This window comes from Thunnus maccoyii, chromosome 12, assembly GCF_910596095.1.
Source record: "Thunnus maccoyii chromosome 12, fThuMac1.1, whole genome shotgun sequence".
NCBI classification, from domain to species: Eukaryota; Metazoa; Chordata; class Actinopteri; order Scombriformes; family Scombridae; genus Thunnus; species Thunnus maccoyii.
In genome coordinates, this window is record NC_056544.1 from 26,292,646 (window position 1) to 26,309,022 (window position 16,377).

At 39.9% G+C, this 16,377-nt stretch overlaps 1 long non-coding RNA gene across 1 annotated transcript in view; it reads right to left on the minus strand.

The window, feature by feature from the left end:
* The window catches only part of LOC121908565, an 88,939-nt gene extending 73,047 nt beyond the window's left edge, over window positions 1–15,892 (minus strand). The window contains exon 1 of the long non-coding RNA XR_006099266.1: window positions 15,633–15,892. This is a non-coding gene — a long non-coding RNA (uncharacterized LOC121908565). The remainder of the gene's footprint in view (window positions 1–15,632) is intronic.
* Between the last annotated feature and the right edge of the window lie 485 nt (window positions 15,893–16,377).

The window sequence follows — 16,377 nt, forward strand, 5'->3', positions numbered from 1 at the left end:
TCAACCTTACCTACCAAGACACTTTTACATTGGTAATCCAGGAGTTTCTCAGTTTGTGTTTCTTATTTTCATGACATTTTGGATGATAAGCACTTTACTGTGTGGTATTTTTGCATTTTTTGAATGCCCAAAAGGTAAATCCTTGCCCTTGGATCACAGTAGAAGGGTACTTGACCCAACCAACGGTGCACTTTGGCAACCAGAAGAGTATTTGGGTAACCTTGAGGGCCATTTGGGGGATACTCTTCACTACCTCAGGCTCCCATCCCAGTTGTACATTATTGATCTCTGCTGGGGTGTCCTAATCAGATGGCCTAACTCCAATGACTCCTTTCAATGAAAAGAAGCTTCTGCACTTCAACTTTGTTTCGATGTCCAGGCTCATGCCCACATCCAGCAAAGGAAAATTCCTTTTTGTATCCATGACCTTGTTTTTTTGTTCATTAATCAAAGCTCATGACAAATCGTCGAGAGTTGGTACATTGATCGACCTGTAAATTCAGAGCTTTGCCTTCAGGTTAGTTCCCGCTTCACCATGACCATTTGTAGAACAGCAACATCCCTGCAGACACTGCACCTACTTGTCTAAATGCCCACCCCTATTCCACTGGTGGCTCCGGCACTTGCTGCAACATGTCAGGTTACTCCACTGACCTACTTCCCAGCATCAGTACCCACTTACGCTCCACAGAAGCAGAGGTTTCATCACATTCAATTGAGTCCATTGTTTGACCAGTTTGACCAGTTCTTTTGTTTGCACAAATGATGTATGTTTCACCATTTCTCTCCCAGTTAGAGCTGCCAATAACCAGATTCATTGTGTAAAAGCATCCGAGGGACTGCTATGACTAAAAGCATGTAATAAAGATTTAAATCAAAACTGTGTGTGTTTACTCTAGTAAGTGGTTCACAGATGTCACATTAGATATGTTTACAACCCCATCTTTTGCAAGACTCTATAAACTCAGAAACAATCAACCTCGCCATCTCACGATGCCACGCAACACTCAAATCAGTGCATCTCATCAGCAGCCGTTCCATCAACACTTGGTCGCTGACACTCAAGGGCAGCTTCCTATTTCAGCTAGTGATGGATGGGCTGTTGCAATGAGGGGCGGGGTTATGAACTCCAATCAGGGGGCTCCTCTGGGACTTTTATCAATGGACTACTTCCTGAAACATCTGCCGCTCGGTTATCCATCATCAGGCGACCAGGAAAGCCGTCGGAGGGAATGACGGGCCCAGCCGTGAGGTCTCTGGCAGGAGGGGGACACGCGACAACACCTTTTGAGGTTTTCATCACTGTATTTTGTCATTACATGATCAAAGTGATAGCGGGACGGGTTGGTCCGCCTTGACAAGGACAGTATTCACCGCCTGTAATAAATCAATGATTTCCTCTGATGATAAGAGAATGTGTTGATGGATTTCTGTGCAAGTGCCTCGGGTATACTGTACAACCAGGTTTATCTGATCTATGTGGAGTATGGAGGTTGTTCCCAGGAAGCAAATGTCCTCAATAAAGCTGAAATGTATCGTAGCTCAGGACAAAAATCGCATTTGAAATATGAAACATGAATTTGAAGAAACGCTGTTTTGTCATTTTGTGCTTTTAGTTGCATGTATCAGCAAGGAAATTTCAAGTATTTCTGTTCAGTAAAATGAATTGTAGCAAAAAAAAAAACCAGAGAGATAATGTATTTTGTTGCACCTTTGAGTCTTACTGATAAGTATGAGACTGGGAAGATAGTTGTTAAAATGAAAGTATCCTTTTTTTCCATTAATTACCTCTCAGAGTAGAAAAAAAATGATGTTTTTGGAAAAGGTTTTCCATCCAATTAAAAAGCACACTATCGCTAAATGGTATGCCCAGTTAGCACGACACTTTCACACAGTGAGGCTGTGTGTGAAGTTCAGAGTGATATAGTCCATGGTGTTTGGTGTGATTACTCCAGATGCTGCCTGGCGTGTAACTAATGAGTCGTGCTTCACCCCGGGTCAAGTCTGAGGCTTCTGCTGGGGCTTTGAAGCTTGTTTACCCTCCTGCGTAATGCCCAAGAGGCCTCCCTGTTCCCCTCCTGCTCTGCTCCTCTCCCTGCATACCTGCCAGACAAATTAAATACCTGCACTGGAAAAAAAGTCCCGACAGCATCTAGTTAAAAAAGTCGGCTTGTGAAGACTGAAATGTCACAGGCCTCCTCATCAACAGTTATTCATCTTTTTGATGTTTCTTTGCACAAAATTGAACTCCTTTCGGCTCACTCGGTGCAACCTACTCTGGATGATTAAAGAATGAAATGGAAATGGTTAAAGTTTATTTTGTAAATGAGGAAAGGACTATCTGCTCCAAGCCAACACAACAAGCTCACGCCCATATGGAACAGATTTCACTTGCATTTCTTCAGATTGCTTTCGATCGTGTGTACATTAAAGGATAACAGGTGCTGTTCTGTAACATCAGGGTTGTTGAAAGAACGACATTTGGTTACTTATAATGTTTAATAAGATGCTCTTGTTTAGTGAGATTACATGAAGTGAGCATCAGCATGTTGCAGTAGTTGAATTAGCTGCTACTTGGATTAAACTTGACATAAGAGGGGGAGCAGGGATGATCACGATTCAGCAAAACTTGACTTAGAAGAAGAGTTAATGACACTTGAACATCTGCTGCTGTTGACTTTGCCTAAACATTTGTTACCGGAGCTACAAGACATATTTCATGTTTACAGCATGTTGAGTGTGTTTACAAAAATGACAAAAACAGTAAAACAGTAAACTTTAAGTGAGACAAAGTGACAGGATAATGCAGAAAAGAGGGAACAAGTAAAGACTAAATGCAGCAACTACAAAGATGGTACAAAAACTGCAGAACACATACACTGAAGCATCCAAAATGTAGACATAAATATCATTAAAATTAAACAATCAGAGAAGGGACCAATACTCATTAAACTCTTAAGCAACTACATCATGTTGCATGTACAAGATGTTCGCCATTCACTGCTTTCACCCAATACTTTACAAGACCCAGAGCCCATTCAAATGTCTCCACCAACATCCACAAGCAATGAAATTTCTCAGTCCCAAAACAAATATCAGATTTCTACTCCCAAAACCCCTTCTCTGTGACACCAATAAACCCCTGTAATCTTTGCACCTTAACTTTTTTTTTTTACAATCACCTCCATCAAAGACTGACCAGGTAATAACCAAACGAGTGATAGTCTCAGTGACCCGTGTCCACTCAAGGTCAGCATCGGGGCAGTAATCCCTCCACACCTCCGCTGGGGGAAAGCAAGATGGTCTCGCTTGGCACATCAAGAAGGCTACCTGTTCCCATCCCAACCCGCCTCCCCCCCACCACTACCCCAGCTTTATCACAAGTGGCTGGAGAAACGCAATGTCTGAGACGGATAAAGGCAAGGCGAAGAGTCGGGAGGCTTGGAATCAGATGAAAATAAAAAGTCAAGGAGGATTTCAGGGGATTTGCAGCATCCAGCTCAAGGTTCACTCCTAGAGTTGTGTGTATGTGTGTGTGAGAAATAGAGAGAAATGAGGCATTTATTCTTGACCTTGCCATGCCGAATCATATTTCCCTTTGGCTGTTGCCCAGCAACATCACCTTGACGGCAAAAAAATGGTCAGAGAGAGACGGAAAGAGACGGATTAAAATAGAAACAGGTCTCACATTCACTTGCTTTCACATCACCCTTTGCCTCGAAGTAATGCTGCTGTTTGTCCCTTCACAAGAGTAGATAACAGGGGGGGGGGGGTTATATTTTTCTTTTCAGCCCGCATGGGACAGGTCAAAGGTCAGGGGGCAGCCAATAGCATCTGTAGCCCCTGGTGAAGGGGGTTTAGCAGCTTTAATCTAAGAGAAGTTATGGCCTTCACTTGTATCTGACCCTGGGGAGGCAGCAGGGCAGTAGGTAGTCAAGATCAAAGTCGTCCTGCAGGACACTGGCACATATGGCTAGGGATGAGTCTGTACCCCGTCCTAGATAAACATGATGTAATACTTGCGTGAGTTTGGAGCTGACCCCGGGGGTCCAGCCTCTTCACCCTTGAGTCCCTGCACAATGAGACTTTTTTTCTCATCAGCTTCGATCAAAGGGGAAGGAAATGATGGAGTGGCTTGTAACTCCCACTGAAGCATTTAATAGAAAGAAGAGATGGCTCGACACAGGAGCGGGAAGATGGAGAACACTGAGGTGATGGATCCACAGAGGCAATCTGTGTTCTCAAGGGGCTAGCACTCAAATGATGATATAATACTCTTTTATGACTGTAAAATTATAATAAGTCCTAACCACAATGTAAACAGTCTGTAGAGAGAAAAAAAACAACAATTATAACATAAATATGAACAGATTTAATAAAAACCCATAGGCAGAAGACAAGCATATACTGTATATTCCTGTGATTTTTTTTCCCCATCTTACAGCCCCATATATATCTATAGATACTTGTTGGCAAGAAATAATGTAACACTTTCTGAAAAGAGAAAAAAAATACTCCTGTATGCTGCAGGCTTTTGGCACAACAGCATCAGAAATTTGCTTCAATTTATAGCAAGTGAGGCAGACAGACCTATCTATATTATATCCATAACTGCAGCATTTGTGGATGGATGGGCCCAAGTTTTTATTTTGATAGAGTATAAATGGACAGAACCATCTAATGCATGTCAAGCAGCTTCGTTTCAAAATGTGATAACAAAAGTGGAATTTGTTGTAAGGATGTGAGCAGACCTGAATATGAGTTTCTACAGAAGAGGTGATGCCTGTAATATAATGACAGACTACTTTTTGCACACTTAAAAGTAATGCACATTTCATTTATTTGCTTTCAGTCTTCTCTAAGTTCACCGGGGCTCATCAGGATGTACACTCATTGAGCTGCATCATTCTCAACAGCAAAATCTAGATGTTTGGGTTAAGATTATTATTTGCTCTTTTGTGTCACTGCTTTAACAAAATGCAGAAGCTCAACCTTTCGCATACGACATTCAGGTACTCTTGCCAGGAAAAAAGGTCACCAAAAAAGTAATAAGTAATAAATAGTAATTAATTCAAATTCTTCATCCACCCTGATTACAAACCTGTTGATTTGAAACATGTCTGCTTACCAGTGACAATGTAGATTTTCTGTCTATGTTATGCATATAGCCAATCATTTCATTTTAAATTTATCAGCATAAAGCAGTAACATCATCATATCATTCATCAACTGTGACAATGACTGACAGTTGGACTGATTTAGTCACATAGTCACATAGTTTTCCGAACACAAACCTTCGGGGAAAAACAGTATGTTTACCCACTACCCAGCGGCAGGTAGCAGTTGTACATTCTAAAAAGGTATTTTCAAGATATGACTGATGCATATTGTCCATCCAAATGATAATGTTTTCCCAGGGTGAAACCAACATTTAAATCCAATATCTCTACAGACTGCACCATCTACTGCCTCGACTTGCCACAGGCTATGGCAGTAAAAAAAAAAATTTTAAAAAAGACGAGCAGACTGCAGTCTGTGGAAATATTGGATTAAAATGTTGGTTTCGCCTTGGACAAATATGTTATCATTCTGGGCAGACTGTATGCAGTACTAGATAGCTTATTAGCTACTGAACAGCTTAAAAACTTACTCGCAAATGTCATCATCAGTTCCTTTAGATGCTAAATGTGTGGTCACTCTTCTATACCACTAACAAGACAATGTCTGTCCCTGGCTTTAAAGCTATATTTACCAGAACAAGTTTGATTGACAGTTGAACCAGCAGGGACACCCACAAACACTACCCCACCCACTCAGCAGCCTCAAGGTTAAAGGAGCATTTCTGATGTATATAAGATCCATTTATCTTCCCTTCAATAATTATAAAGATATAAAAAATATATACTTAAAAACCATTTAGACAGTTATTTTTGACTGCAAAAGAATTTGTGCAGTGCTCGGAAGTCCTTGAGTTGTCTTAGTACACTCGAGTACAGACTTCTAAATGTATTTAGTTTTCCAGTACTGGGTATTGTACACCTCTCAGGCCACTATAATGCAGAATACTTTAACCAGATGTGTGTGTATCAAGCATAGAATGGTATCAAATGGTAGTAAATACATGTATGCTTCATCATCTTCCCAAAATATTAGGCTGTATGCTAAATAAATCTTATATTTTATTACATCAATTGTTTTTTTTAATTTACTAACAGTGATAATTGTGTTGATAGTACATGTGTAAGATTTTTACAGTAAATAAAGAAAAATACCAACTCATATTTGTATCATGACAAAATAAGAAATAACCTGGAGCAAATGACGAAATTAAATGCAAAATAATTATAAACAGTTATTAAAGTAGTCTAACTATCCTGTCAACCAAACTGCAGCAGAGAGTATCTCCAAAGTCCTCAAGCAGCAAAGTATCCACAGGCTAACAAGCTAAACAGGCTAACAAGCTAACAGGCTAACAAGCACTGAGTCTAATTCTGCGTCTCCATTGGCGTTTTCCCATACTTACACTTGCTATTTGAGTGCATAAGTGTGGCAAGTATGGCATTATGCAGTGAGCTATGAGTACCTGGAAGATGTGCTCATAACGGTCAAAAAGTTGGAACGCCGGACACTTCTCACCTTCAATGGTCGCCATCTTGGCTATGTAGCAGAAGGGCTACGCTGTCGCTGACTATTATAATATAACTTTATTCAATTTTAATATTTTTTCAGGCGACAAATCAACCATGTAGATTCCCAATATGTGGTCAGTTTATCCAAATAACGCCTGTTTGTAAATCTGCTGCAACGTTTTCGTAGACGTCTTGGAGCTGCTGGCCCGGTGAGACCAGCCGGTCATCTCAGCTGCTAGCAGCCCGACAACGTCCGTCGTCATCCCGGGGAGAAAATCTGCAGCTTCTTGGTGATTTACCGCTGGCGCTAATGTCTCCGTAGCATTTTGATATATGATATAATTGGTTGGTCTCACAGATGAAATCTAATAATTGTTGCTGCCAAATCAATGTAAAGTGAAGCTTCATGTTTTTACTGGACAGAACAACAGCACTGCCTCTGTGGCTCGATACGGACAAATATCACCATATTTCAATAAATATAAATGTATTAAAATGAACAGATCAGTTTATATTAATATTGTTTTATTTTATTAAGCTACATAACTGTTTGGGTTCTTATTATTGCTACATTACAGACTGAATAACGTAATTGACTGCATCTCTCTGTCAATGAGGTTATTATTTGTGAGGAGAAAAAGTGTCAGTGGAGCTTTGAGTTGAGATTATTTTGTCACAGTAGAGTCAGGTTGGTGTGTTTAGCTCTTGGCAAGTTCAACTGGGGAGTATAAACTTCTGCGGACAGGAGGACGCCATCAGTATGTACCAGTACAGGTCCAGTAAGTATCGAACCCAGAATAGAATCAACACTTTGGATTTGTATGTATGTTTTTGGCCAGCACTAATTTTGTGTGACTTTTCTGATTTCAGTTGGACTTTAAATATTCTTCAGGCAGCTCTTTAAGTAGAGCAGAGACAGAAGCTTTTCTCTCTGCTTTTCTCTTTTCTCTGCAGAGAGAGATGCTTTTCTCTCTGCTCTACTTAAAGAGCTGCCTGAAGAATGTTTAGACCAGGTTTATTTACAAAACAGAAGATAGTAAAAAAGATAATTTGACCACACACACATACAGACATACTTGAATAGCATATAAGAATAAATCATTTGTATGCTTACCTTTAGTAAAATATGGAAAAATAAAGAGGAGTGCAGTGAATTATAGAATTCTGAGCTTGTTTTGAGCAGCTCGCTTTATCAGCTGACAGCAAACACTACTGCATCCTCTTCAATTTACCTTTAGACATAATCACACCGGCACAGTCAGCAAACTTCGAGCAGAACATGAAAAAAAAAAACCCAGAAAGGCTGCAAAGTTCAGGAGCCAATTTACATGTCGAGAGAAAGTACAAAATGAGATCTTTTGAGAGGGATGTCTAAGTGACCGGGAGGTAACATACTGAGCTAGCATGTGACACAAAAATCAATGATATCAGGAGATTTGGCAGCCAATGGACCATAGCAGATGTAAGCAAAGGTTATATGTCAAAGCACTGCAAAACAGTCACTCGTTGAGGGAGATCCGTACGCAGCAGGGTATGAGCTCCATGTCATTACTGAACTTCCAGAAAGGTCAGGAGAGAAACATGGAGTCACAATTTGTGTAGTTTGGAGCCATGAAACAGTCCATCAGATCGGATCATGTCTCAGTAGAACTACAGAAAATCCTTATTACAGTAACGGTCAATGTAAGGCATTTAACATATTCAGAAAGTCTGATGAGGTGGAGTGTGAAGATTCATTCTTGACATTTGAAATACCAGTTTGACAAAATCTTACTAGCTTACTACTTCCTAGCGTTCATCTGCCAATTTCTAATGAATAGAGATAATGAGAAATGCTGTTGAAAGCTCTGGAAAAACAAATAGTTACGTTTTGTCAGTGAGATTATTTGGTCAAAGTCCCAGTAAGCATTGATTTTAGGTAAAAAAAAATGTAAAAAAAAGCTGTCAACCAGGTTAAAACTGGGATAAATCTGCTTAAAAAGTGAAACGTTTATTACTGTAAGAAATCTAGGTTACCTCTAACTATTGTTTCAACAGCATTTAAGGAACTCCGCTGTATTAAGCGATGTCCCCTGCTGTTTGCTGTGTGCTCGTGTGATTCACCTGTCTGTTTTTTTTGTCCACATGTGGGTCATCAGCGCAACTGGGAACACCTGGGCCCAGTGTTCCCAGGTTATGAAGTCCCAGCTGCAGCTAACATCTCTCTCTCTGCTTCTCTCTCTCTCCGCCATCCCTGCAGGCACCTGTTCTGGTTATATTGCAGTTTTAGTAATTTCCTTTCCTTTACTTTGCTTTCATGCACTTACAACACACACACTATCTCACACATGCACATCTCACACCACTGATTCTACTGATTACCACACTCCATATGTTTTGTACTTTTTGTGTTGTGTTTAATTAGTCTTAGTTGGTTTAAATAAATTACTTTTATTACAACCTCTAACATGGCATGTCTACGTATTTGTCATGGCCCAAGAGCCAAGCTGTGACAATAACAACATGTGTCTTGTTTTTAATGGTTTGGCTATAACATTGTACCCATCAAATTAATTGCTAAGATCTGAGAACACGACCACATCAATACAAAGCTAGAAGGAGCAAGAAATTCGATCAGTCAAATGATTTCAGACGGGTTGTAAACAAGTCAAGGCATATTACCAAAACAATTTAGAGGTAAAAGTGAACTCAAAATGTTGGTAATAATCCCTCATTTCACAGGAAAACTGCAGCACATCCACTCAACTACCACATCAGCTACAGCAGATATGGTCGGTCCAAGTTGAAATTAGGAGGTCAGTCTGTGAACTATCATGTTTGTCTAACTGCTCGTGTTTCTTGCCCTGTTGGACTTCTTTTTAATGATGTAGCTGCATTCAGATATCTCAGTAATGAACTTGAAGAGTATATTGTTATTGGCACCAAAGAGGATGAGGGTCAAAGCTATGAAAAGAAAGACCCAGGGTGTAAAAAATGAATAAATGAGCCTGGTTTTAACATAGAGCTCCGGACACCTTTTGAACTACAAATAAACAAATCACTGTTCACTGGGTTTCTTTACTTTTATCACTTGCTTGAGTGAAAAATTAAGCCTGTGACTGTCCCAAAATAAAATTGCACTGTCTTCCCATTACGGCCTCCCAGCTGTTATTGACATTTCATCATCTGAATCTAAATTAACCCAAAATGCATTTTAAACAACTCTGTATCGTTATTCAACCTGTGGTTCTTCTCGTACAGTTTGTTCTGGTTGATTCAGAACTGTAGTTTGAGCTAAGCTAAGAAAAAAAAAACATATTCAAGGATGCTAGTTGCATAAAAGGAAAATAGACTTTTGACTTCACAAGATGCTTGGGTGCTTGGCAGCTTTGTTTACAAGGTTAGACGTGAGAGAAAAGAAAGCTTAAAGAGAGAATACCACACCACAGTCTGTATTTAAAAACACATTTGAAGTCTGTTTCCCACAATCCACTGTGTGGAATTCCCTTCTTGGCAAATGTGAGTATCTCATAAATTCAGCATGAGAGAGAGGGCGACTGGGATGAGACATGGAATTCAAAGAAAGAAAGAAAACATGTCATGAGAGGGAAGTTCTATGTTCACATTTTTTTTAAGAAAAAAAAGCTCTCAGAAGATACCAAACATGAAGCTTTACAGTTGACTTGTGGTCCCAAAATGTTCATTCACATTGCACAAATACACACACCCCCCTTCCCCCCCACACACACACACTGTAGCACTCCCATGAAATGATTTCCTCAGACAGCTTTAGTGAACTGGATGGCTAATTTTATTGTCCAACAATTGGCCGCGCTGAATGCTGGCAGAGGCAGAAGACAATGTAATTAGCCTTTTTACTATCATGTCTGACCACAGGAAGCCTAATTGCTTCTGCTGACGGCACAGACAGCAGGTCGAGGGGAGAAACCGAACACCCATTTGTTATAGTCCTTCTTTAACATAGAAAAAAAATCTATTACCACCCCCTATAAGTAAAAAAAAAAATCCATATGATTTACATACATGTAAATGAGAGAAGCAATTTAACCCTAAATGGTAATTAAGAGTCTTTATGCGATGAGTGCGATAAGAGGGATGTTTAGCGTACGCTGATTGGAAAAAATCTCCTTTAAGGCTCTTAACCAGAGTAATCCAATGCAATTATACAAGAGGCAATGCAGATTATGTGTCTTCCCCCTAAAATATGTGTGTGGAATGAAACACCAATTGGTTACAGGCCCAAAGAGCACACACACTGCACTGCAAACTGATGTAGCTTTCCTTTACCATTACTGCTTCATATGTTAAATCTCCACACTGAATGTCTTCAGCAGGGGTGGCTCTCTCTAATTTCATAATTTTATATTTTGGTGTATTTTTTGGTATTGTCACTTCACAGACAGTGTGTCTTGGCCATTTTTTTTCCATTTATTTATTTATTTATTCATGTATTTGACAGTACTTATGCAGATTATTCCAAGATTTTTGCTCTTATGCATGCATTTTAAGCCTGACCACTTCTAACCGTAGTGGGAGACAAAAGCTTTAAGCCTGAAAACTACAAACCAGCCTGCAATGTTTGGGACAATTTCCATCTCTTTAGCCACATGAGGACAATTCAGCTGTAGCTGAAGCATAGCCTATGTGATTGAAAAAAAGCTATCTAGAAAAGCATGTATGCTAGTGGGAGAATTGTTAGCCGCAGCCTTGCTAGCGCTACATCCCTTATTTAGCCTTTTGTTTAATTCGGTCTCTGCAGTCCGTGATAAGCCGGACGTGTGGGCTAAGCACAGTTTAACACTCTCAACCATTACATGCTGTGACTAGCGGCCAAATCTGGACATTAACGGTGTTGTGGGGGAGCTAGCCATGTTTGGAGGGGAGTCTGCTAAAGCACCGGAGGATATAGATGTAAGGATAGCTGAGAAAATATGAAGAAACTGTGACTATAATCCTACCAGGTCAAGATTTCTGCATATTTTCTAAAAGCTGCCTTAATCAAGGGAATCTTCACAGAAAACATGTAGTGTAGAGCAACAGAAATAGCCTAAAGCTTTTTGCCCCCCTTGACTGCAAAGAACTCATTAATGCTTAAAAGCAAAGCCACACTCTGCTCATTATTGCTTTAAGCAAGGCCACACTCTGCTATCATCTCCCAAAGCATGAAAAGTTTGTAGATTTACTGTGGATACTTGGAATTGATCATGCCATCAAGTCTGCAGCATAACATTTTTGCAACAATGTGCATTTTTACGCATTGAAATCTCAGTGGCTCCACAGTAATTTTATTCCGCTCCTACTTGGCAAAACTTTGGGTGAACTGAAAAAAAAAAAAAAAAAAAGCATAAACTACTTTTCGAAAGGGATCAAATAACAAGAATCGATCTCTCAACAGAGAATTGGAGAGATGAGGAAGCAAGATGTGTCTGCAAAGTTCCTGTCAGATATTATAGTACGTCTGCATTTGTCTACGTATACAGTAGACTAAAAACATTTCTACAGTCTGAAAGTCCTGAAACCCTGAAACCCGACACCCCAACACCTTTATAACATCTATATTCTGAACCAAGGGGGACATCAATGGCAGAAGAGGAGAAGAGCCAGGCTGATTCCGGCTTTTGGGGCCTAGATGGACAGCCCTTGGCCTCGGGTCACTGACTTCATGTTTTTCATTTGGAACCCCTATCTTGGCCACTCTCCAGTCTTTATTTTCCATTAGGAAGAGAAATGCCTGTGTGAGAAAAGTGGAAGCCGAGAGAGAAAGAGGGCAATACACACATGCACAAACACACAGAGCGAGAAGGAAAAGGAAGAGAGCAGAAACACTGAAGACAAAATGGCTTTCATTCCCACAGCAGTAGAAGGCCAGAGGTCCCTTATTTATTCCTCATTTAGTTCTTTCTCTTCATTTCTCGCCTCCTTTCATCTCTTCAGCAAGGCATATGGTTGCGTACTGTGCTTTGAAATCACATAAAAGATGTTTACACATGCTCCACAAGTCCCTGTGATAAGCTTGTTTTGTGGAATTGTATGCAAATCTACATAAACCCAGATCACTGCAATGAGGAGAAATACTTTCATGAGCACACAGCCAGGGACTTCACACGTCAGGTTACTTCAACAAACACACATGCAAAAAAAAAAAAAAATGTAGATGGCAAATAAGAAGTGGAGAAAATAATCTCTCAACTCTAGTTATGGAGTATGTGTATGGAATTATGCGTGTGTTTAGTTCGTTTTTTTGTGTATGTTGCTCAGCGCAGGGCCGTCGGCTCGCGGCGACAGTGATGAATAAGCATTATTAAACAGGAGACACAGGCCTGACGGTGTCATTAATCTTCATCCCTACTGGCACCATCACAGAACTCACTCCCTGTCCGCCCTCCGCAACATCTACACATTTCATTGTCGACAACACAAAAAAGGAGGCAGAAACCGGTTGTTCAGGTTCTGATTGGGTTTCGGTTTGGCTCCTGAACCAAAATGGTCCATCTGTTGGGTCACAGTGAGACGTTAGGAGTGATTAGAATCCACTCGCATTGACTGATGACTGATGGGACAAAGAGGGAGGATGACACCTTGTCCAGTGGCTCAGAATTAATCACACTTTGCTCGAGGTTGATCCACAAATCTATTGTAGTGAATGAACCGACTCTGAAAAGGAACGTGAACCTGTAAGAGGAGGCTCACCGACTACGAGTGTCACACCGCGGCTTCTGACATTATACTTAAAAAAAGGATAAAGACGTTCCCTGTCTGGTTGTTCCTCACCTAGAAATGAAGACTGGGATGAACAGAAGCAGGGTGGAGAAATAAAGTGATGAATCATCAAGCAGTCCTCCTTTTATCGGTACCTCAAATCACCAGGTGGGAGGAAGAGAGGAAATAATGGGATCTGTGCGAACCCAGAGAGATACTTCAGTGTGTTTTACATGCACGAGCACGCACACACACATAAAACAAAAAAATTCTGAATACATTCAGTCATTTCATCATAAAAACACATTTGCATTCTTTCTCTCTGATCAACAATAAACTCCCACTCACTGTCAACACTTAGGATATACATGCTGGAAACAGGAAAATAGCTAATCCTTAACACCAAGCCAATCATTGTTTAATACAAGAAAATAGAAACTATAGTTGGACACAGTATTAAAACTGGTAAGGCATATTCAACAGGATCAAACAGTTCTGTATGGGTAACATTTTTCAACCTCGAAGACGATGTACTTTTAAAAAGAAGAGTTGATTTACAAAATAGATATATCACCACATATTCTAAGGAAACCCAATCAAAAATCAGGAGGACGGCAAACATCAGCTGTTTGCACAGATGTTGAGGGCAGACGGCTTTCCTCAGCGTGGAAACTAGCAACAAGAACATGAAAATAATTATTAGAATAAACATCATTCTAGGATTAATTCAACTACAGTTTATACATTTCTATTCAACCTGAAATGTCACTACGCAGTTTACAGAAAAAATATATTTAAATCTGTATGATTGATAATTATACCCAAATAACCTAAAAGACATGGCTGCTAGTATTCTGTTTTTCTTGTTTGATCTTTCTGATGGTATAGCTTATTCCTCTGTGCCATAAACCTCCATAGTCATCCAAAAACTATTAAAAAACACAAACACAGGAATAGATAATCCAGAAATATAAGAACCACAGTGATGAGCCTTTGTACTGACCAAAAAATATAAAAAAAATAGATATATTATTATGAATGGCAGACACACACACACACACACACACTCACACTCTCTATAGGCATAGATCATTACTTTCAGCACCTCTACCAGATGGTCACCCACGGTGGTGCCTCCCTCCACAGGTGGTGGTACTTTCCCCTTCGTTCACCTATCTCCTCTGCCCTGTGATCACACAACATCTGGTTCTGCCGTACACCATATAATTGTCTCTACCTAATAAAACTGTGGCCTGGACCCTGAGGTCATTTCTTTTATTTTCCATATATTTTTTTTTTACTGAATTGTGAAAATTAGGACAAGAAGCAGCAGGAGAGAGTAAAAGCAACGGAGCTGCACCGGGTCAGATTCGAGCATTGCAACCTGTTCAGTGTAACCTCCGGGAGCAACGGCGCAGAGGACTAAGAGGTCGTCTGAGCAGTGAGAGACCGAGCTGTCAATCAACCACACAACCAAGGTCAAGCCGGTATATAAACTAGAGGTTTTGAGTGTATGAACGAAGGAAACTTTGGAAAACTGACTGTACTAAGTCATCGAGTCACTGACAAAATCTGTAGCTTTTTTTCCATTTGGCTCCTCAACTGCAAAAAAGTTATGATGAGATAATGTTCTCTTTTATGCTGAAAAACAAACCCTGCAGGAGACTGAACTTACACTGACTTCAAGACTGAACTGAAGACAGTCAGAAACACTAACTAAATAGTCAGTAACTACAAATCTTTGAGCTGAACAAAGAAACACCCAGAAACCCCATTATCTCCAAGGATACCGTTTTGTCACTGATCCCAACCTCTGACATCCCACAAAACAAAGTGTTTTTGAACTAAAGAACCCAAAGAAGAATTGCAAGTAAAATCTTAATCTTCATAGAAACAGCTGCATGTACAGTACTGTGTAGTCCTCTCTACATTTTCTCTGCACGCCAGCAAGATAAATTGCTATTCATTTGTTGCTCTTAAAATTAAATGATTAAAACGACTGAGTCAAACCCAGGCGATCATCATTCAGGTGGTGTAATTGCAAAGTTGCCATGTCATCCATTCCACAAAGCCTGAGCCAACAACATCATTATCTTGAAAATGTAAAAGTAAGATGCATTTAAGATTCATTAAACGTCCAGTCTGCAACTAGTGTATGGCACACTTTCCACTTGAACTGCAATCCGTTTACCGAATTAGCATTCAGCAGTTTAAGCAGGTTTGACAAACATAAGTTCAATTTCCCAACAGACATGTATATAGTCCACAGATATTTGTTGGATGTTTGGAATATCAAACACTCACCTCGTGTGGGCTTGAAAGGTGGTAGCAAGAAGTTGCAGACAACAGCAGCTGTGGTGAGTTTAGAGTTGATTGGATACAAAAGCAAACTTCAGGCATTCACATGTGTAGAATCAGGAGTAATGTTGAACTTATTTATGATTGGTTACATGGCTTTTAGACAATAAAAATGAGCATTTTTGACCTATTTCAGTTTTTTTTTTATCAGGGTTCAAAGCAGCAGTAGGCAAACAAGGAAGTAAACAGGGGGTGTGTCTTAACTTAATAAGTGGGACAACAGGTGGATCATGACGAGTGCCATCCAAGGTTACAGACACTAATACTGTAGCCTACAATATTCATGCGTTGATGTCTTCGTGATTAAAATGACAAGTTAATAATGAATGAGTCAGTAATGAATATTCAGGAGCTGTAATTGCAAGGTTGCAATGTCATCCGTTCCACAAGGCCTAAACCAACAACAGAATTTTAACCACCATGGAAATGCATATATGAATCACTGAAAGCCAAAGTCTTTGATGCACAGTACACTTTCCACATGAGCTGATGTTTTTTTTTTTAGGTAATGCTCTACAGCATTTTCATATGAATAATATCTTCTTTGTTACTCTCCATTAATAATAGACAATGAAATTTTAATTCAACCTTTCTACTCAAATCTTTGCTGTACGTTTGCCATGGAAAACAGTCAGAGTTTGGAAGCTCTTGGCAAAAAAAACCTAAAGACAGCCTCAGGAATAAAACTTTA